Below are 21,981 nucleotides of genomic sequence, written 5' to 3'. Positions count from 1 at the left end.
TGGATAGTGAAATTATACTAAAATAATTGGTTAAGGTAGAACTAAGCTGTACTTGAATTTCTCTTTATAAACTGGGATCCAAGAAGGAGACCAGCAAGAAGAAGGAAAAGGGGAGAAGAGAAGAGGAAGGAAAGGGGAAAGGAAGACCAAGAAGGAGGAGAGAAGACCTTGAAGCAGAACTCACCTCCAAGGCAGCCTAAGAGCAGAACGGCCAGGACTCCTCTGCACAGCTGTTGCAATGGTTTGCTGTGTGAACTCTGTGGCAGGTGACATTAGGGCTGTGCACTGGGATTATTTACCAGTTTCCCTGGATCCACTTTTCCCAGAGCTGTGATGGCCGAGTGGTTAAGGTGTTGGACTAGAAATCCAATAGGGTTTCCCTGTGCAGGTTCAAATCCTGCTCACAGCGTGGTCTGTGTTTTGCCCACACCTCTTCCTTGGGCAGCAAGGGCCTCTGAGAGTTACCAGCAGTGGGGCTGTTACTGTTGGCATCAGGACTGGGTTAAGGGTTGAGCTAGTGGGGCAGCTGCCATCAGGCACTGGCTCCTGGCAGACTACAGCAGTTCCCTGGGGCTGCATTAACCTCCACAGCACCTGTCAGCAGTGCCCTTCCCCATGCAGCTGTGGGGCTCTGCATGGCCTGCCCCAGGGGACCCAGGGTTGCACGCCAGCGGTGGTGGCAGGGCCAGGCTGTGCAGCACAAGAGCATCCTGCTACCACAAGCTCCACGCATGGAGCAGGAGGGGCTGTATATGCACTGTGCACCCAGGGTGGAGCCGCACATGCACCGTGAGCCCGGGGGCAGTGCCACATGCCCAGGGTACTAGAATGGCTCAGACTGGCTGTGGTCAGCATCTAACTAATTGCACCATTAGGCCATGTCTTCACTCAGGTGGAGATTTCTGCTGCAATCCATCTCCCAGAGTTTGATTTAGCAAGTCTAGATAAGACTCTCTAAATCAAACCCAGAGGGCACCTGCACCAATACACACTGCGCCTGCTCTTTGCTGCCATCCTCCTTCCACTGTTAGGACACCAGCAAACAGTAAAACCTACTCCATATATGTATTGGGATTTGGGATATGGTGGAAAGAAGAGACACATTGGCCTCACCACAATGGCCTCACCACAAGGCACCCCCGGGAGTTGAAACCAGGATCTTCTATTTACAAGGCAGGTGCTTTAGCCAGGTGCTTTAGCCAACTAAGCCATGGTGCCCTCCTTGAAAGCAGCCCTCAAACTGTTCTACTTTATGGTTCCAGAGAACATGTTCCCATTCCAAAGTGCAGCCGCTCACCGTTCCCCTCCAGCTCTTGCCATGACTCAAGGCCTGTGCAGCCCCAAGACACTTGATTGGCAGTTGGTACCCAAAACCATTTTGTCAATTGTAGCACCAGGCCCCAAAGGGACAGACCCAAGGCAGCCCCCTGGTCCTTTGAGCTGGAGTTGAATCAGCAACCTAAGGACACTTGCCGAGCACCTGCTACAGGCCTCTGCTCCGCCAGCAGAGCTATGGAAGGTGCCTGGGGCAGGCTGCTTTGCCTATGTTGGAAGAGCAGGGAGAACAGCCCCTTCCTAGCCCAGCCTCCTCCCCCCAGTGCCAGCCCCTTGCTCAAGGACTTTGGAAAGGGGCCTCGCCAAAGTAGCTCCCCCCTTGCTCCCACTGAGCCTCTGCCAGAACTGCCCCTCCTCAGGCTCTGCCTTGTCACCCAACAGACCCTGCTCTGTTCCAGCCCCCTCTCTCCATCTGAGTCACTTCTGGAGCCAGTGGGACTAGACAGTTGCTGTCCTATGGGATGTGCCACTTCTTGGGGAACCATCTCCCAGTTCCCATGGGCTTCCCAATCAACCCTCTGAAGGTCACAGTTCCATACTCCAGGTGGGACTTGAACCCACAACCCCTGGCTCCGGAGGCCAGTGCCTTGTCCATTAGGCCGCTGAGGCCAAACAAGAAATGAAGAGAAGGGACAAAAATTCTCTGTCCCAAAGGCGCACCCCTCACATTGGCTGGGCAGACACGTCCCTCCTCTCTATCCCAGCAGACTCATCTGCAGCCCCTGGCAGGGAGGCAGCTGGGCAGGTCGCTGCAGGGCTGAGCCCGGGCTGGCAGCAGTGCAGGCTGGTCGGCCACAGCCCTGGGGGAGCAGCTATGGGCTCGGCTGTGGGGTGACGGGCCCGTGTGCTCTGCTGCTCACTGACGAGCTGGCTGCCCAAGTGCCCACACAGACGCTTCTTCAATCCCCACCCCCCTCAGCCACCCACCCCCAGCCTCTTCCGGCACAGCCTGCCCCACCCCCCCACAGGGCTTCCACAGGGGCCTCTGTCCCAGGGAGAATGGGGAGCCCCTGCCCCCGGCATCCTCCCCCCTGCTGCTGCTCCCCCCAGAGCAGAGGATTCACCCGACACAAGTAAGTGCCTCTGTCCCCCCTGACCCCGGCTGCTGGGTTCCCTCCTGTTTAGCTGCCTGGCCCCAGGTAAGGTCACATGATACTGCTCATATCACCCCCTTAGCACAGAGCCCTGGGCAGCCGCCCTGCTCGCTCAGGTCTCAGGCTGGCAGAGCCTGCAGGGATACTGGGTTTGAATGACAAGGTGCTGGAGCAGCTATTAAAAGGCTTCTTCCTTGGCAGGGGCATTGTGCTTGTGGATTGGCTGTTTTTTGGATGCCTGGTGCTTGCACATGCAGCTGGGCTTTAGCAAAGCAGAACGATGCGAGTCGTGAGTAACCCAGCACCTCTGGAAATGGGAGTGGAGTAAAAAGTACAATATTGTCTAAAAAAAATAAAATAATTTGAATAAAAATCAAAGTGTGACAAAAATAAATTACTTGAGTAAAGTACAAATACCCCAAAAAAGTCTTGAGTAGTGTAATCAAGTATTTCTACTTTATTACTTTCCACCTCTGCCCAGCAGGCAGGGGTTCTTGGCCTCTTTCTGGTCTGCGGACTGGCAGTTTATTACTACTGACTTAGAGGAGCCCCAGGAACTGCAGTTTCAGGAAGAATCAGCAGGGCTGTGTCTACTCTGGCACCCTTTTCCGGAAAAGGGATGCAGATGAGCCAAGTCAGAATTGCAAATGCAGCGGGAATTTAAAATTTCCAGATTTTAAGAGGAATAAGGTATCTTCTGGAAAAGGCTTTATTTTCCGAAAGATCCCGTCTAGACTGGCGCTTTTTTCCGGCAAAGCCCCGAGCCAGAAAAAAGCAGCAGCCATGTTCATGCAAATGCAGCGGGGAAAATTTAAATCCCCGCTGCATTTGCAATTCTGACTTGGCTCATCTGCATCCCTTTTCCGGAAAAGGGTGCCAGTGTAGACGTAGCCCAGGAGATTTTGATTGGCTGCCAGGTGCTCCACATGCTAATCAGGAGGCGTGTTTCTGTAATCAGGGACATGGAGCATATTCTAATATGCAGATTTCTAAACCTGGTGGAGTGTGTTTGAATGGGATTTGCTGAGATTATTTCTGTTCTTTAGTTTTCTAAGTGTTGTGTAAAAACATTCCTCATGAGGAGAAAGTGAATGCACACAAGTGTGGGTGTGTAGGGAAGTGGGTGCTAATAAGACTGTACTTTCAGGGATCATTTCTATAGTTGGTAACTAGAGAAATGCAGCTGAAAGTGTTTGGTTTTGCTATCCATGAAGATGAGTGACAGTGTTCTCTTCTGAGCATGAAGCAAGGAGATGGTGTTGCTTTAATGTAATTGCTGTTTGTTGTTGATGATTGTTCTTTCTTTCCTGTTGGGAAGCTGGAGGAAGAGAGCACAGGCTGAGTGGTTAGCTACTGTCAAAAAGTTCAAAATTAGTTTTGCAGTAGAGAGGAAGGGGGATTTCACTTTATTGTTTTGTCTTGGTTTTTGTTTAATTCCTGGATTTACTTGTAGGCTACATCTACACTGGTATGCCTTTGTGCAAATACTTTTAACGCAAGAATTTTTGCATTAAACCATTTGTACAGGAGAGCACTAACACTGGCATGTGCTTTTGCGCAAAAGCATTTGTGCCAATGTAGATGCTTACTTGTTTAAGAAAGCTCCGATGGTTCGATGGCCAGTTTAGCCATTGGGCTTTGCTGTGCAAGAAATTAACGTTGCTGTCTACACTGGCCCTCTTGCGCAAGAATACTTTCACGAGAGGGCTTATCCGTGAGTGGACGCATCAGAGTATTTGTGCAAGAACCACTGATATTGTACATTACAAACTCAGTGTTTTTGTGCAAATACTCGCGGCCAGTGTAGACGGGCGGCAAGATTTTGCGCAAAATCTTGCCAATGTAGACATAGCCGAACTGCTCTGGTCCTGATCCTGATCCTGATGTTTTCATGCTTTTCTCTCACCTGCTGCTGGGTCTTTTTCCATGTGCTTCTCACACTGGACTTAGCCAGCCCCTTGGATCTGCCTTATGCCTTGTCTCCCATCTGTTCCCTAGTGGCCCTGTGGGAGGCAGAGACTAGCCGCAGCCCAGTGTTAATTATCCCTTGGGTTAGTGTCTTTCTCCCATAACGTGTAGCTAAGATATTTGTTAGTAACTGGCAGGCGCCGCGGGGGCTCACCCCCGAACAGAGACACACGACCTCAATATTGGTGCACAAGACAAAACTCACCTGCTCCTGGAACAGGAACACTGACTAGCGGTGAGGCCCCTCCCTGGCAGCACCGAGCAGTGAGAGCTGCGTGAAGGGGGAGGCAGGACCAGGGGGAGAAGGCTCCAGGACTGTGTCAGAGGGAGGCTCTGCCCTGGCCAGTGGGGAATCGTTGCCTCTCCGAGGGGCCCAGGCCTGGTGGGTCATTTCCCCAGGTTACTGAGTGGGGGCTGGAGCCAGTTCCGTGTTGTCTCCTTCAAAAACCAAACTGAACCAATGGATCTTGTGCCCACCTGCCTGTGCGCTGGGCTAGTGCTGTGTGTGCCACAGAGCTTCCTGCAGGGCTGTCCACATGGGAGAGGGGAGGGGCAGGTTGAGTCACCCAGCTCTGCCTCTTCTGAAAACGGGCAAGTGCTGTCTTAGCAGTGAGGGAGAGGGGGGAAGGAGCCTGATGTAACCTCTTGGGTCACAGCTGCTGTCACATAGGTGAGAAAAGAAACTAGGCAGCTGTCACGTGAAACTGCAGGCTGGTTTCCCTGACTGGGAATTGAACCCAGGCCACAGCAGTGAGAGTGCTGGATCCTAACCACTAGACCATCAGGGACACATGAAACTTGCCTTTTTGCTCACCTACACTAGCCTTTCGCAGGCCATTTTCTGTGCACTTCAGGATGGGCGGGGGGGTCCATTCTCCCTTGCCCAGAGGGGACAAGAACAGAAACCAAACAGAACATCAAAGCAGCCAGACTGAGTCATGTGAGTTGTCCAGCTAGCCCAGGATCCTGTCTCATGACAGCAGCCAATTTCATTGTCCCGAGGGAATCCTCAGAACAGACAATTGTCCATTTCCAGCTTCTGGAATACACCAGCTAGGGACACCTGCCCTGTCCATCCTGGTTAAATGCCATTGATTGACCTTTCCTGCATTCAATTATCCAGTTCTGTTTTGGACCTTCTTGTAGATTTCACCTTCACAACATCCTCTGGCAAGGAGTTCCACTGGGCGCAAAAATGTTTCCTTTTAGTTTATTTTTAACTTGGTTTCTGGGCTCCCTGAGGCCCTTTCACACACAAGGGCTTTCTCTGCAGCGTACTGGGGGGAGAAACCCCTGAGCCAGTGACACAGACTGACCTGGCGCAGGCCAACAAGGGGGGTTTCAGTGAAGGGAGTCTCCTTGAGAGTTGCCCTTGAGGCCTTTTCGGAGCCTTCTCCTTTCCCACGACTAACTGACCTAGATGCCAGACGTCACTGTGAAGAAGGGAAGAGGCTCCAAAAAGGCTTCTATAAATGCAGCAGGGGAATTAGCTCAAGTGGTAGAGCGCTTGCTTAGCATGTGAGAGGTAGTGGGATCGATGCCCATGTTCTCCAACTGCATCTCACCTCTTATCCCTTATTTTCACTGTCAGGGGCTCAGTGGCCCCCTCCCTCTTCCTACCTGCTCTCCCAAAAGAGACAGACCCGACTCCCCTTTCTTTGCCACCAGCAATTGCCATGCTGCAAAGCAGAGAGTGGAGATATCAGGCTCTCTGGTGCAATGGAAAGCATGTTGGACTTTTAAGCTGCAACAAAATACAGGACAATGTAGCATTTTAAAGACTAACAAGATGGTTTATTAGATGATGAGCTTTCGTGAGCCAGACCCACTTCCTCAGATCAAATAGTGGAAGAAAATTGTCACAACCATATATATCAACGGATACAATTAAAAAAACCGAACACATATGAAAAGGACAAATCAAATTTCAGAACAGAACGGGGATGCGGGGGGGAAGGTAAATGTCTGTGAGCTAATGATATTAGAGGTGATAATTGGGGAAGCTATCTTTGTAATGGGTAAGATAACTAGAGTCTTTGTTAGGACCCCACCGTAAAGTGTCGAATTTTAGCATGAATAACAGTTCAGAGGATTCCCTTGAAAGTGCAGTTTTAAAAGGCTTTTGAAGCAGGATGCAGGTAATTAAGTCATTGAGATAATGTCCTTTCTGAGTTAAAATGGCAAGAAACTGGTTTTTTTCAGTATTTTGTTTCAGCTACCCTAGACTAACATGGCTACTTTTCTATCACTATTTTAAGCTGCAGTGATTCATGTGAGCCCAGCTAGACATTCAAAGTTTGTGGGTTCAAGTCCCACGAGTGTCACTTTTGCTGCTTTCTCATTTCCAGGGCGCAGCTTTTACAGAACAGGCAATTCTTAGGGTGAGACTGAGGTGGGCTTGAGTCCAGACAGTTCCCAGCAGACCCCAGTGAGGATGGAGGGAAGGGCTGGTTCTTGCGGTTCGGGCTGGGAGTTGTTCTGAAAGGCTTCAGGTGCCATTAGATCGTTTTATCCCTCCCTGTCTCTTACCAGTGCTGAGCAACACTCAGGCTATGTCTGCCCTACACTGCTCTTCTGGGAAAAGCTACGCACATTTCAAAACCCAATTTGTGCAGCTTTTTCTTCTGCTTTTTTTTTTAGAAGAGGCTTTTCGGACATTTGGCCTGTTACACTGGGCAAGTCACACAAGGGAGGCAGCAGGCAGAGCCGGCCCAATGCACCAGCCTCCCAGGGCAGGGGAGGCCAAGGCACAAGCAGCTGCCTGGCCTGATTCATCTGGCTTCCCCAGGTTGGCACCCAGGGGCATTATCAGCTGACGTTACCCCCCCCCCCCCCCGGTCACATGAGCCTTGGGCTCATCAACAGGCTGGTCAGCAGCAGCTGCAGTTACCTGGGCACCGCAATAAGAGAAGACCCTATGTTTCTGCCTGGCTTTGAACTAGGGACCGGTTGCTTGTTAGGCAAACGTGATAACCACTACACCACAGAAACACATTTCCAGGGGTGGAACTTGTCTGACTGTTCTGTTCCTGGCTCTTTCTAACACCCTGCTCTGCAGGGGAGGGGGATGCTCCTTGTGAACACTCCACCTCTTGTTCTCAGGGAAGCGCCTCATTTCCTCACCAGCCCCTTGAGATTTGTAGCTCAAAGCTGGAGCTGCTGTGGAAGGAGGTGAAGCTACAGAAGCTGACGGGGGACAATCAGCGGGCGGAGGGTTATTTTTTCTCCCCCCTGGGCTGATGTGGCTAGAACTGAGGAGAAGAAAATCCTCTTCCCTTCTCCTCAGAAGATGGAAATTGCCGTTGGTTCTCTCTTTGGTTCTACTAAAGCTGGACCCCAGGACTAGACTTTTTCTTTCTAAAAGCCTGGTGAAAACTGAGAGCCAATTGCTCACAGGCTGAGAATGTGATCTAAGGAAGGGGACCACCCAGTATGGGGCTTGAACCCATGACTCTGAGATTAAGAGTCTCATGCTTTACCAACTGAGCTAGCCAGGCTGGGTGGGGAAAGTTTCCTAATATCCCATCTCAGGGTAACAGGAGCCAAGTGTTCTCCACTGCCTGACTCAAGGCTCTTTCTTGCCCCTAATGTGGGGTTCTGCTTCTGTGGAGAGGGTTTGAACTCGAACCCCACTCCCAACTCATCCACTTCTTTCCCCACAAGGAACGGACCCATTTCCATCTCTCCAGGGACAGGAGAAGGGCTCTGGCCTGTTCTCCGCAAAATGCTCAGCCTGTTTCATTTTCTGCAGGAACGAGTGGGATCCATGCGCCCTGTTCCCCAGTGAGAGGTATGTGTCCTCTTCCCCCTTTCCACAGACACAGCAGGCCAGGGGGCTATGAGCCTCCAGAGGCCCCTTCCTACTTGGCCTCCCACAAAGCTGGGGTGAAAAGCTACTAGACCCCAGCCCTCCGGGGCCAAGCCATGGCAGAGGTAGCAGGATTCACTCCCATCTTCTCCTGCCGTTCCCTGGTACTGAGGGGCCGTCCCCTTTCCTGCTGCCCCAACTCTTATTCCCACAATGCACTTTGTGCAGGGGCCATTGGTCTTTCTGCCAAGGTGCGTGGCTGGCAGCCAGGACTCAGGACCCTTCCCCCAATCCCCCCTCTGACCCGCTCACACTGTCTGGCTGCCTCCAGCACAGGCTGAGCTCAGGGGTCAGGTGGGTGACCTGCCCTGCAGCTGTGATGGCATCAGGCCCTTCCCGCCGGTCTGCTCCTTCTGGAGATGGAGCTCCAGTGGCCTCAGACACCCAGCAAGAGGAACAAAAATCTCTTTGTTGAATCTCAGGGAATAGAAGCCAAAGCACCTGAACTTTGTAACAACCCCCTGAGTCTTAGTAGGTCCCACTGAGATTTGAACTCAGATTGCAGGATTCAGAGTCCTGAGTGCTGCCCCTTACACCATGGGACCTGTGGTGTGACAGTGCAGTGGGCACCTCTGACTCTCAGCTCTCAGGCTGGCCTCTGCTCTCCTGGCTTCTCTCCAGCTGCTTCATCTCCCAGGACTCCCTGTAAGAAATGTGTCACTTTCACCCCTGGGAGCAGCTCAGCCAGGCAAAGGGGCTGCCTGGGGCAGGACATTAGCCCTGGAGGGTAGGGGTGGGTGTGGCAGTGACATCACAAGGGCCTTTTGCAGCCCCTCAGCTTATTGGCTAAAGGAGTTTGGGAGGTGATGACCTCACAGAGAGTCCATGACAGTGGCCAGGTGGGACAGGCTGCAGGGCAGGGGCCATCTCAGAGACACCCCCCCCCCATGGCTTTGCTGCAGGGAGTCTCCTTGAGAGTTGCCCTTGAGGCCTTTTCGGAGCCTTCTCCTTTCCCACGACTAACTGACCTAGATGACAGACGTCGCTGTGGAGAAGGGAAGAGCCTCCAAGAAGGGCTGTGTAATGGTAGCAGGAGATTAGCTCAAGTGGTAGAGCACTTGCTTAGCAAGGGAGAGGCAGTGGGATTGATACCCACATTCTCCAACTGCAGCTCAGCTCTTACCCCTAATTGTCACTGTCAGGGGCTCAGTGGCCCCCTACCTGCTCTCCCAAAAGAGACAGACCTGGCTCCCCTCTCTTTGCCACCAGCAATTGCCATGCTGCAAAGCAGAGAGTGGAGATATCAGGCTCTGTGGTGCACTGGAAAGCATGTTGGACTTTTAAACTACAACAAAATACAGGACTATGTAGTGTTACACTTTGGTTCTGTGATGTGATGTGAGCCTCAAGGGTTAAAGCCGACTACCCAGTGAAAACTACTGGATGATGGTGAAACAAATGATCTTTATTAAGTGGTCAAAACCAATAATTACCAAATAGGTGTTTAAACTAGCAATTGCTCAGTACTTTTACTGCATAGAAAAGCTTGGGCACAATTATACCCAACTGATTACAATTCTTTGATTACAATTCACTCATATCAAATCACTATCCCTAATTTGCCTAAGACAACGCAGCATACAAATAAAAAATACAAAAAACAAAGCCAAAGTAATGATAATAAAAGAACCGTCCTAAGCCAGACCCTCTATGGTTATTTTAGGACAGCTGGTGGAGTTAGTCATAAATCTACTTTTACAACTTAACAACTCCGGGGCTTCTATTTCTAACACTTATACTTAACCTAAATACCACACTACTATACAACACAAAATTATACAATTTACACAGTGTGGTTAACAGAACTTAGATACACTTTACAGAATTACACAGTGAAATTAACACAATTTAACTATTAATTAAACCAATAACCAATACATTTAAGCAATACTTACTAATCTGGAAACAATAACAACACAGAGACACGCTAGAACTCGGAGCATGCTCAGGACTCGTGCACCCCTATATTTGATTCAAAGGGTGGAGAGGCAGACTCAGGGTGATCAAACCTTTAGCCGGGCAAAAAAAAGACACGTGCCCTCAATACACGGAACCTCCGTCGAACAAAGGGGTAGAGGGTCTTTTATACAAAACTTCAGTGTCTGTGCCATGCTAGGGTCTGCATTTGGCAGGGCCTGATAGGCTAGTGATGAGGTAGTATGACAATACTGCCCTATAGGAATTTTCGTGATGTATGCGTGATCCCCTCGTGGACAGGACCAGATGGGGCATAGTTAGTGTAAGACAATTGTGTTTTATTACCCTATGTTTGCTTTTTCCCTAGCCCCTAAGACTGGTCAAGCTATGGTCAAATGAGGCTTATCTCTAAATTCAGCTAGGCGTTATCTAGTTATGCTCACCTCCCTATTTTCTTGGTGCCTTTGAGTTCCAGGATGCCTATAAGGTTAAATTCCATTCACTAAAACTGCATTGTGCTTCCCATGCTCCCCTGAGTATCTGGGTTTTGTGTGGCAGGATGGGCTATAGGCGAAGGCCGTGGACAGAAAAAGCCTGCTTTACAACATGTAGCACTTTAAAGACTAACAAGATGGTTTATTAGATGATGAGCTTTCGTGGGCCAGACCCACTTCCTCAGATCTAATAGTGGAAGAAAATTTCACAACCATATATACCAAACGATACACTTAAAAAAACCAAACACATATGAAAAGGACAAATCAAATTTCAGAACAGAACGGGGATGCGGGGGGGAAGGTAAATGTCTGTGAGCTAATGATATTAGAGGTGATAATTGGGGAAGCTATCTTTGTAATGGGTAAGATAACTAGAGTCTTTGTTAGGACCCCACCGTAAAGTGTCGAATTTTAGCATGAATAACAGTTCAGAAGATTCCCTTTAAAGTGCAGTTTTAAAAGGCTTTTGAAGCAGGATGCAGGTAATTAAGTCATTGAGATAATGTCCTTACTGAGTTAAAATGGCAAGAAACTGGGTTTTTTTGTATTTTGTTTCAGCTACCCTAGACTAACATGGCTACTTTTCTATCACTATTTTAAGCTGCAGTGATTCATGTGAGCCCAGCTAGACATTCAAAGTTTGTGGGTTCAAGTCCCTCGAGTGTCACTTTAGCTGCTTTCTCATTTCCAGGGCGCAGCTTTTACAGAACAGGCAATCCTTAGGGTGAGACTGAGGTGGGCTTGAGTCCAGACACTTCCCAGCAGACCCCAGTGAGGATGGAGGGAAGGGCTGGTTCTTGCGCTTGGGGCTGGGAGTTGTTCTGAAAGGCTGCAGGTGCCATTAGATCGTTTTATCCCTCCCTGTCTCCTACCAGTGCTGAGCAACACTCAGGCTCTGTCTGCCCTACTGAGGGGCTGGCCCCTTTCCTGCTGCCCATCTGCCCTGGAGCCAGGACCCTTCCCCAAATATAGAACCCCCCCACACACAAACCCTCTGTTCAGCTCACACTGTCTGGCTGCCTCCAGCATGGGCTGAGCAGATGACCTGACCAAAAGCTGGGAGAGCATCAGGCACCTGAGCAGAAGTCTCATCAGTCTGGGGACCAAGCTCCATTTTGCCTCAGACACCCAGCCCAGGAGTAAAACTGCCCCTGGGGAATCTCAGCACAAAAAATGTAAAACCCATGGAGCACAAGGAGCTCACAGCAACCAGCCCAGCAGGTCCCACTGAGACTTGAACTCAGATTGCAGGATTCAAAGTCCTGAGTGCTGCCCCTTACACCATGGGACCTACATATACAGGTTCTCCTGGGAACCTGGGACATTCAGGTCTCAGGCTGGCCTCTGCTCTCCTGGCTTCCCACCAAGGCTATGTCTACACTCGCGGCTTCTTGCGCGAGTAATATGCAAATGAGGCTAAGCATGGAATATCTCCAAGCCTCATTTGCATACCTAATGAGACACCATTTTTTTCAGAAGATGCTTTTGGGCAAGAAGGAGTTACATCTATTACTTTTCAGGAAGAACAGCATTGCGTAAGAGGGTTTTTCTTGTGCAAGAAGGGGCAGTGTAGACACTCCTTCTTGCGCAAGAGCCTCTTCTGAAAAAATGGTGGCTCATTAGGTATGCAAATGAGGGTCAGCTAGATTCCATGCTTAGCCTCATTTGCATATTACTCGCACAAGAAGCCGCGAGTGTAGACATAGCCCAACAGTTTCATCTCTCAGGACTCTCTGGCTACATCTCCACGGCACATTTATTTTGGAATAAGCTATTCTTGAACAGTGATTTAAAAATAGCACGTCTACACTGCGGGGAAACTTCAGAATGAGTCCGAGTCAGGCTCCGCTAATGTAGACGAGTTATCTCGATTTAGAGCCCTGGTAGAAATAACTTAGAATGGGCCTAGGGAGGGGCCATTTTGAAATAGCGGAAGTGGAGCATCTCCACACGCATTATTCTGAAATAGCTAATTGGGAACAGGTGTTATTCTTTGTAGAATGAGGTTTACAGAAGTTGGAATAAACCATCTTTTACTTCAGATTATTTCACATTAACGGAATTGCTGCACAGACTTTGGCATTGTTATTCTAAATGGCCATATTCCAAAATAACTTTTCTGTGTGGACAGAACCTGTGTCCTGCCCCAGCTCTGCTGCGTTCAGGACAAATTCCTCATTAGGGTCCATCTCAGTCTGGGGTCAGTGAGAGTCCATCCCACCTGAGATGTGTGTTACACAAAAGCCTCGTGTTCCCTGTGCAGAAGCTATTTTATGTTTAGCTAGAAGCCATCTTGTATATCAGAAACCATTTCAGCTTTTCTCTCAAGCACGTAGACCAGAGTGAACTTTCTGTCACCCCGTGATTAGAGGCCTACAGGATGGGCTATTGGTATGTGTTAATTGGGCTGGCTGGGACAGGAGATGCACTCCCTCATACCTGTCTGCCATCTTGTTGATAAGGCTTTGTTTTTTTCCAAATTTAATTGAGGATTTCTGTAATTGGATGCCCTGATGTCAGACTGTTTGGTTAAGGGTATAAAGATACTAGGATTGATTGTATTAGCAGCCTTACTGGGCCCGGCTCTACTGTGACCACGTTTGGCTCATGCTGTGCTTTATTAATTAATAAAGCTGTTTGTTAGCTGCCTAAACACAGAGGAGCGTGTTTTTGCTTCGACACCTGCCTAGTGCACAATACAGGGTGCAGGTATGTGTTTTGTGTGGGGGTGTAGCTCAGTGGCAGAGTGTTCAACTGCAGATCAAGTGGTTCTTGATTCAAATTCAAGTGCCCCCTTAGGAAATCTTCCTTGAATAGAAACATGTACCTCTCCAGTTCTATTGCCTCCTGGATTTCTGTTGTATGTGGACTCTTTAAATGAATACAAACCATTAATGTTTTCTGGCACCAATACACATAAACCAGGCAAACCCATCCCTCAGCTGGAACCAGCTCAAACCCACTGTGTGTCTGGTTTGTGTTTCCAGCAATTCAGCAAGGGTGTGATGTAGATGCCCATTGGCACGTCCTTGGTCTCTATGGGCTGGGCTGTGCAGAAGAACAAGAACCACACCCAGCTGGGGAGGACGGGCTGCGGTCAACCTTCTGGAGTTCGATTTAGTGAGTCCAACTAAGACCAGAGAGCACCTGACTAGGGGCCAGAAATCTGCTCTTGCTGCCGTTGGCTTCCTGCTGTGGGGACATGGCCAAGCTCAACTGAAGGAAGCTGCCTCCAGCTACATAAGGGGGGATGGTGGGAAGAGCAGATACATTGGGCAGGCACCACTGGGGGCTGCTTCCCTCACCTCCCCCGTACCTGGCAGGTGCCTGGGCCAGCTTAGTCATGGGGCCACTCTCTGGGACAGCGAACATGGACACAAGGCAGGATTCTCTCATTCTAGGACCATTTGTTGGTTTTTAAGCTTTCACAGCTACAGACTAGCAGGGCCCCACCGAAGGGAACGACTATGTGGCCCTCAGACCTTTTGTTTGCTGTTGCCGAAGCATTGCTGAGCTCACAGCTGTGATGGCCGAGTGGCGTTGGACTTGCAATCCAATAGGGTTTCCCTGCAAAGGTTCAAATCTTCCTCACAGCGAGGTCTGTGTTTTGGCCACACCTCCAACCAAAGCAAAAAACCCCTGAGACACTCCCCACACTCCCCATCCCCTGTCAATCCCCTTCTACTTCTTTCAGTGCCACATCCACACTGAAGAGGACACTCTTTCTACGAGGCAGAAGGGACGTGTCCAGAGAACAGGGTTTTCCAAAATTTGGTGCCATGTAGCAGCAGATGGCAGGAGCCAAAGAGGCTTGACAGCCTATTCCATCCCAGCGCGCCGCCCTCCCAGCCTGCTGCTGCTGCTGCTCCAGGAGGGGGTGTCAAGCCATGTGCATCGGGGCATTGTGATGTCACATGTGATACAACACACAAAGCCCTGCCCCCCACCCCAGGAGCTATTGGCAGATGGGCACAGACCCTCTGTCCTTACCTTCTGCAACCAGCTGTTTCCAAGAGGGTGAGTCTGGGCAGAAGGTGATTCCAGGATTCTGTTCCTGCCCTTGTGGACAGAGACACCTGGACAGAGAAGCAGCCCCAAAAGGCCCTTCCATAGCTCAGCTTATAGAGCAGAGGACTGGAGCAGCTGCCCCTAGGTGGCTGGTTTGACTCCACCTCTAAGGAGAGTTCTTTTCCCCTCCCCTGGATGAGGCAGAGCAGGCAAGGCCCTTTTAGGGGGGACAGACAGGTTCTCTACAGAGGACCCAACCAACAGCTCAGCCACAGAAACAAAGGTCTCCTGCCAGAGCCAGGAAATGAACCAGACACCTTTAAATCTTCAGTTTAACACTGTCCCCACCAAGCTAGTTCAGCAGCTGTCAGGGAAGCTTTTCCCCACAGCAGCACACCAGAGAGCAGCTGTTGCCAGTGGCCCTGTAGGGCAAGATGAGCTTGACCAAGCCTCAGACCAGTTGGACTAGCCAGCCCACATCACAGAGAGTCACTAGTGGCCCCATCAGAGAAAAGCCCTTGGCAGCTGCAGAGACGTCCCTGTAGCTGTCTGTAGTGTTTTTTCCAACAGCTCTCTTGTGGCGCTGCTGGCTTGGGTGTTTAATGCTTGATACTAGTAATGCCAAGGTTGTAGGTTCAAGCACCATGCTGGTGCCAAGGCTGTTTGGTTCGGTGCCCTGCCTTTGCGTAGCTACCTGCTATGAACAAGGCAAAAGAAACAAGCCCTGAGAGGGGAAACAGCAAAAAGGAAGCATGGAGCAGAGTGTCAGCCCCTCTTCCTCTTCCTGTAGTGCTGCCCATGCAGGAGAGAGAAGGGGCAGTTTGAGTCACCCAGCTCTTCCCAATGTGAAAATGGCAAGTGTTGCCTTGGGAGTGGGGAGAAGGAGCTTGAAGTAACCTCTTGCGTCACATCTGCTGTAACATGTGACAATGAGACAAAGAGGTGAGAAAAATGACTAGACAGTGGCCAAGTGAAACATCAGGCTGGTTTCCCTGAGTGGGAATCAAACCAAGACCAGACCAGCAAGAGTTTTGTATCCTAGCCACTAGACCACCAGAGACACCTGACACATGCCTCTTTGCTCACCTACACTAGCCTTTCGCAGGATGAGGGTGATGAGGGGCCATTCTCCCTTGCCCAAAGGGGACAAGAACAGAAACCAAACAGAACATCAAAGCAGCCAGACTGGGCCATGCCAGTTGCCCAACTAGCTCAGGATCCTGTCTCACAACAGCAGCCAATTTCATTGTCCCGAGGGAATCCTCAGGACAGACACTTGTTAAGTGATCCCTGCAGTCACCCATTCCCAGCTCCTGTAATACACTAACTAGGGACACCTGCCCTGTCCATCCTGGTGAAATGCCATTCATTGTGGCCACCAGGGCTTCCAAAGTTGAGTAGCTCTGCATTATGGGTTCTTATTAATGTCAAGAACCTCAAGCAATGTAAAGCCAGATTGTGATGGAACTGGAAAGGAAAATATTTCCACTAGAAGGAAATTTTTCAAGGGGGAACTTGGATTTGAACCAAGGACCATTTGATCTGCAGTCAAACACTCTACCACTAAGCTACACCCCCAGAGAAACTGGCATCTGTAGCCAATGTTGGGAACTGGACAAGGAACAAGAGACAAGAGGCTTTTGTGTAACTCACATCCCAGGTGCCACCCTTGGGCTTGGTCTCCACACTGAGCAGGTGGGTGGCAGGGGTCTGATGCTGTCACAGCTGCAAGGCAAGTCACCCACCTGGCCCCTGAGCTCCATGTGGGCAGCAGCCAGACAGTGTGAGTGGAAAAGAGGGTTGTGGGGGGCGGGGATTTGTATATCTTAGGAAGGGTCCTGAGTCCTGGCTCCCAGCCACGCACCTTGGCAGAAAGACCAATGGCCCCTGCACAAAGTGCATTGTGGGAATAAGAGTTAGGGCACAGGAAAGGGGCCAACCCCTGAGCACCAGCGAGCCGGTGGGAGAAGATGGGAGTGAATCCTGCTACCTCTCATGCGCAAAGGCAGCACTTTTCCAATGCAGCTAATTCTGCCCCATCTGCAACCTGTCTCCAGTGCTCCTGCCACTGTCAGGCCCAGGAGGGCTGGTGTCCAGCAGCTCTCTGGCCCAACGTGGCTGGCTTTTGGGGAGAGCAAGTAGGAAGTGGGGACCGGGGTGGGGGGGGGATACTGGAGCCACTTAGCCCCCGGGCTGGCAAAAACAAAAATTGGAAATTTCTCCCCTCATTAGAGAATGTGGGTATCGATCCCACTACCTCTCACAAGCAATCTCTCCACCACTTGAGCTAATTCCCCTGCTACCACTTGAAATAATTCTGCTGCTGCCTGTACAATGGTCTTCTTGGAATCTCTTCCCTTCTCCACAGAGACGTCGGCCTTCTAAGTCAGTTAATCGTGGGAAAGGAGAAGGCTCCGAAAAGGCCTCAAGGGCAACTCTCAAGGAGACTCCCTGCAGCAAAGCCATGGGGGGGGGGGGGGGGCTCTGAGATGGCCCCTGCCCTGCAGCCTGTCCCACCTGGCCACTGTCATGGACTCTCTGTGAGGTCATCACCTCCCAACCTCCATTAGCCAATAAGCTGAGGGGCTGCAAAAGGCCCTTGTGATGTCACTGCCACACCCACCCCTGCCCCAGGCAGCCCCTTTGCATGGCTGAGCTGCTCCCAGGGGTGAAAGTGACACATTTCTTACAGGGCCTGTTCTATTGGGCACCACCCCTTGGGCGGGGGGAGGCTCAAGGCAGGAAGTTGGGGGAGGGGTTGTGATAGGTTGTGATAGGACAGTACCTGTGAGAAATTAAAGTGTGGAGTGTGGGAGGCTCATGGCAGGGATTTGGGGAGTGTGTGAGAGTGGGGGGGGGGGGCTCAGGGCAGGGGTGAGGATGTGGGAGGGTAGAGAAGTCAGGGCACAGGACCTGGGATATGGGGGAGGCTTGGGGCTGGGACTGTGTGTGTCGAGGGGATCCCTCTGCTCTGTGCTCCCTGAGGCCCTTTAACACACATGGACTGACCTGGGCGCAGGCCAATGAGGGGGGTTTCAGTGAAGCTACATGTAAATGGATCCCTCTAGCAATCCCTGCCAGCCACACGCACAGGGGGAGGGACTTTAGCCAAGGAAGCAGAAGCAGCCACTCTGAGGGAGGTTTAGAAGCAAAGATGGGCTGCTGCCAGGATGGATGAGGGGATGTCACAGGGCACGAGCATGGCCAGGGGAGCAGAGAGGGCCCTGCTGCACCGAGAGACATGGCAAAGCCTGGGATTGAACCAGGGACCTTTAAATGTTTCATCTAAGGCTCCGCACACTGAGCTGCGAACAAACCCGTCTGGCTCATTATTAACTGTCCAGGGTGTTTGGCAGCCGTGTCACAGCCTGAGTGTTGCTCAGCACTAGTAGGAGACAGGGAGGGACAAAATGGTCCTTTCAGAACAACCCCCACCCCAGCCCAAGGACCAGCCCTTCCCTCCACCCTTAATGGGGTCTGCTGGGAATTGCCTGGATGCCAGCCCACCCCAGTGTCAGCCTAAGGATTGACTGGTCTGTAAAAGCTGCATCCTGGAAATGAGGAAGCAGCTAAAGTGACTCTGGTGGGACTTGAACCCACAATCTTTGAATGTCTTGCTGGACTCACATTAACCACTACAGCTTAGAAGTCCAACATGCTTTCCATTGCACCCCAGAGCCTGATGGGCTGGTGAGTTGGATATCTCCACTCTCTGCTTTGCAGCATGGCAAGTGCTGGGGGAGGGGAGGGGGGTCTGTCTCTTTTGGGAGAGAACGTAGGAAGAGGGAGGGGGCCACTGAAATTAAAGGAGAGAGCTGTAATTGGAGAATGTGGGCATCGATCCCACTGCCTCTCGCATGCGAAGCGAGCGCTCTACCACTTGAGCTAATTCCCCTGCCTGCAAAAGGCTTTACTGCCTCACCCACCTTGTTCCAGAGCCCACAACATCCCTGCGAGTGCTACTTGTGAGACTGACACCCGTGGGCCGGCTAGCTCGGAGGTTTAGGACGTGGTGCTCATATCACACAGACGCGTCTTAAGAGCAAGCCCCTTATTTCAAGCTATAACAGGCTCGCTATTCCGACATCCCTGCATGGGGATTTATTTCGAAGTGCTGTGTAGCCAGCCCCAAATTACAAAATAAGCTATTTCAAAATAGGCGCATTGATAATTTTGAGCTATGGGATGCACCCCTAGTGAGTTAGAGCTGAACTCTGCCCCCAGCTTCACCCACCCACGTACTGATTCCCTCACTGCCATGGGGCTGTTTGCATTGGCCTCTTCTCTCTGTAGCCAGGCTTCAGCCAGGACTGTGACCCGGCTCCCTGCACCTGGGCCCTGCATTTCTCATCCCTTCAGAGACACTTGCCAGTGGAGGAATAAATCACAGTCACGTGAGTGTAGATTATGAAACTTTGTAGCTGTTGTTGCCTTGGAAACTCCCCACAGACCTTCCCCTGGGGTCCCGGGCAGCCACTCACATTGCACAGCTCACTTCGAGGTGAGGGTGATGTGTAGACGTGCCCATCTTGTTGAGGGCCAGCCTGCTTGGGGGAGGATCTGGCCACTTCCTTTCCTTGTGTCTCTCAGACTGTGTCTACACTGCAGCGCTACGTCTACACTGCAGACTTTTTGTGCTAGAGCAACTGCTCTTGTGTAAAAACTTGCAGAGCATCTACACTGAAGGCACATTTTGGCGCAAGTAAATGTATAGTGCAGCATCAGACAACAGGGCTTCTTGCACAGAAGTTATTGCTCTCCCCATGAGGAATAAGCCCTCTTGTGCAAGAACTCATCCACAAGGAGGCAGTGTGGACCAGCAACAGGGGTTTCTTGCTCAAGAAAGCCGAATATCTCAAATGCCCATCAGAGTTTTCCTGCACAGGAGAGCATCCACACTGCCATGGCTGCTTTTAGAGAAAAGCACTTCTCTTGTGCAACAGCACATGGCAGTGTGGACACACTGTTGGGCAAGACCTTTTGCACAAAAGAGTTCTTGAGCAAGAAGTTTGCAGGGTAGATGTAGCCAGGGGGTGTTTGGGTTTGTTACCAGCACTGAGCTTTGTACAACAGCCCAGGGAACATTGTGAAAAGCCAAAATCTTCCTGCCCTGGGTGTCCTTGGCCAGCCAGCAAGTGGTAGAAAGGTTCCCTGAAGTGCTGACTTCAGGTGATTTGAAGCAAATCCTACCAGCTCAGATGAGGTGGCCGAATGGTTAAGGCGATGGACTGCTAATCCATTGTGCTCTGCACACGTTGGGTTCGAATTCCATCCTCATTGGGTGTCGGCAGCCTTTCCTCTTGCTTCTCTCAGAGGTTCAGTGCCAGCCCCTCCTGTATCCCTGCCTGCCCCAGCCCCTCCCACTGCAGCCTGGGAAAGGGGAAATCTCCACAGAGACACTCCCAGCTGGGACCCTCAATCCCTTCTGCCCTCAAGGGGAAACCTCCCAAAGGAGATTCCAGGCAGCCAGGCCAGGGGGGTCTCTGAGATGCCCCAGCCCTGCAGCCTGTCCCACCTGGCTGTTGTCATGGTCCCTCTGTGAGGTCACTGCCTCCCAGCCAATGAGCTGAGGTTCTGCAAAAGTTCCTTGTGATGTCACTGCTGCCTCCCAGGGCTCATGTCCTGCCCCTGGCCAGCCCCTTGGCATGTGTGAGCTGCTCCCCCTCTGCCCCCGTCACTCAGGGCTGGTTCTGGGGCTCACACAGGGAACATCAGAGGCTGCTCAGGGGGCCACATTGCTAGGCCAGGGGCCCTCCTGTGGGGCTGTGAGTGTTGCTGTCCCTGCTGTACAGACAGGGCCATAGAGTCTCAGGAGGCTGCAGAGGTGGGAGACACTTCCCTGGTTTCGGGAGGGAGACGAGATTTCAAGTCCCATGATTTGGAGCCAGCTACCGATACCCATGGAAAGCTGATTTTCAGAGGGGTGTGATCAGCCCTTCCTGTGTATCTGGCTTCTTCAAAGGGGCTATGTAAGGAGCTAAAAGTTGAAGAAGGGACAGTTAGAAGGTGAATTTCTGTCTCTGGCACTGTCCCACCTGACAAAGAATTTACATTCCTCTGCTTTCTGAGACAGTTGGCAAGGATGCTCCACAGTGGCTGTCTCTCTTTCACTCTCTCTGCAGAAGCTGTTCAGACCTCTCACTAGCCAATGCTGGTGTTAGGTGCAGATCTGAGTGCTAAAATCCCAGGTGTGCAAAGTCAGAATGAAGGGGATGCATTTTGCTCTAGAAGTGACAGCAGGAGGGAGGTGGCTGGAGCAGAGCAGGGTCTGTCTGGAGACAAAGCGGAGCCTGAGGATGAGAAGGCCCATGAGAGGCAGAGACTCCAGAGCAGGGGGGCTAGTTATTTGGTCTGGCAAACTGGCATGGCCCAGTCTGGCTGCTTTGATGTTCTGTTTGGCTGTTCTTGTCCCCTCTGGGCAAGGGAGAATGGACCACCCCTCATCCTGAAGTGGACATTAAATGGCCTGCGAAAGGCTAGTGTAGGTGAGCAAGGAAGCATGCTTTATGTGTCCCTGATGGTCTAGTGGTTAGGATCCAGCACTTTCACTGCTGTAGCCTGGGTTCAATTCCCAGTCAGGGAAGCACCTGGTAACTCTCACCAAACAACTCCATAGTCAACTTTCATGGCCTTAGTCAACTTTCTTGCCACATGTTACAGCAGCTGTGACCCAAGAGGTTAACTCAGGCTCCTTTCCCACCTCTCCCTCACTGCTAAAAAAAAAGGGGTCTAATGGTGCCAGCAGCCTATCAGAACATCCCCCAGCCCTTCCCTTCCCTCCCTTCCCTCCCCCTTTGCTGGGCACTGCCTGGGCTCAGGCCTCCCCAGTGCCAACCTAAGGGCTCTGGAGAGGACAAGGCAGCTCCAGGGGCAGAGTCCAGAGTCCTTTTTTCTGCAGTAGTTTAAACCCAGCCCCTTGGCTCCAACTAACTTTACTCCTCATTTTTTGCCCTCTGTGTCTCCCCTCCAACACACCACCTTTCCCACTACCCTGCCCACCCGCCAACACAATCAGGACTTTTCCCTTTTCCCTGTTGAAAGAACAAACTCTCTGGTTTTTATGTGGGGAATGTAGAACTGGGCAGGGGCTGGGGAAAGACCCTGGGAGGGGGAGGAGGCTGGGAGGAAGGGCTAAGGCTGGCACCTTCCTCTGATGGTCCCACTGCCTCATGTCAGGGGCCTCAGCAGCGCTGGGGGGGTGGCTCCAGGAGGAGAAGCTGGTTTAGGGGAACTTGAGCTGCTGGGCCACTGAAGCAGGCCCCCAGCAGCAGCCTCTGTGCAGGGCTCACACGCT

General features: G+C 51.3%; 12 non-coding genes across 12 annotated transcripts; 4 read left to right on the top strand and 8 right to left on the bottom strand.

The window, feature by feature from the left end:
- Positions 1 to 327: 327 nt before the first annotated feature.
- Positions 328 to 409, top strand: TRNAS-AGA (transfer RNA serine (anticodon AGA)). The gene has a single exon. It is a non-coding gene; the product is annotated as a tRNA-Ser (tRNA).
- Positions 410 to 1,871: 1,462 nt separating this feature from the next.
- Positions 1,872 to 1,944, bottom strand: TRNAR-CCG (transfer RNA arginine (anticodon CCG)). The gene has a single exon. It is a non-coding gene; the product is annotated as a tRNA-Arg (tRNA).
- Positions 1,945 to 3,560: 1,616 nt separating this feature from the next.
- On the top strand, positions 3,561 to 3,776 carry LOC142826109 (small nucleolar RNA U3). Its single transcript, XR_012900377.1, has one exon. It is a non-coding gene; the product is annotated as a small nucleolar RNA U3 (small nucleolar RNA).
- A 1,337-nt stretch (positions 3,777 to 5,113) lies between these two features.
- On the bottom strand, positions 5,114 to 5,185 carry TRNAE-CUC (transfer RNA glutamic acid (anticodon CUC)). The gene has a single exon. It is a non-coding gene; the product is annotated as a tRNA-Glu (tRNA).
- A 2,130-nt stretch (positions 5,186 to 7,315) lies between these two features.
- TRNAV-AAC (transfer RNA valine (anticodon AAC)) lies at positions 7,316 to 7,388 on the bottom strand. The gene has a single exon. It is a non-coding gene; the product is annotated as a tRNA-Val (tRNA).
- Positions 7,389 to 7,821: 433 nt separating this feature from the next.
- On the bottom strand, positions 7,822 to 7,894 carry TRNAK-CUU (transfer RNA lysine (anticodon CUU)). Its single transcript has one exon. It is a non-coding gene; the product is annotated as a tRNA-Lys (tRNA).
- An 844-nt stretch (positions 7,895 to 8,738) lies between these two features.
- On the bottom strand, positions 8,739 to 8,810 carry TRNAQ-CUG (transfer RNA glutamine (anticodon CUG)). The gene has a single exon. It is a non-coding gene; the product is annotated as a tRNA-Gln (tRNA).
- Positions 8,811 to 11,898: 3,088 nt separating this feature from the next.
- Positions 11,899 to 11,970, bottom strand: TRNAQ-UUG (transfer RNA glutamine (anticodon UUG)). Its single transcript has one exon. It is a non-coding gene; the product is annotated as a tRNA-Gln (tRNA).
- A 4,223-nt stretch (positions 11,971 to 16,193) lies between these two features.
- TRNAC-GCA (transfer RNA cysteine (anticodon GCA)) lies at positions 16,194 to 16,265 on the bottom strand. Its single transcript has one exon. It is a non-coding gene; the product is annotated as a tRNA-Cys (tRNA).
- Positions 16,266 to 18,509: 2,244 nt separating this feature from the next.
- TRNAA-CGC (transfer RNA alanine (anticodon CGC)) lies at positions 18,510 to 18,582 on the bottom strand. The gene has a single exon. It is a non-coding gene; the product is annotated as a tRNA-Ala (tRNA).
- A 1,302-nt stretch (positions 18,583 to 19,884) lies between these two features.
- On the top strand, positions 19,885 to 19,967 carry TRNAS-GCU (transfer RNA serine (anticodon GCU)). Its single transcript has one exon. It is a non-coding gene; the product is annotated as a tRNA-Ser (tRNA).
- A 1,231-nt stretch (positions 19,968 to 21,198) lies between these two features.
- TRNAE-UUC (transfer RNA glutamic acid (anticodon UUC)) lies at positions 21,199 to 21,270 on the top strand. Its single transcript has one exon. It is a non-coding gene; the product is annotated as a tRNA-Glu (tRNA).
- The last annotated feature ends 711 nt before the right edge of the window (positions 21,271 to 21,981 follow it).

Source organism: Pelodiscus sinensis, unplaced genomic scaffold (genome assembly GCF_049634645.1).
Source record: "Pelodiscus sinensis isolate JC-2024 unplaced genomic scaffold, ASM4963464v1 ctg46, whole genome shotgun sequence".
Lineage (NCBI taxonomy): Eukaryota > Metazoa > Chordata > Testudines > Trionychidae > Pelodiscus > Pelodiscus sinensis.
This window is presented reverse-complemented; position numbering and strand designations above follow the sequence as displayed.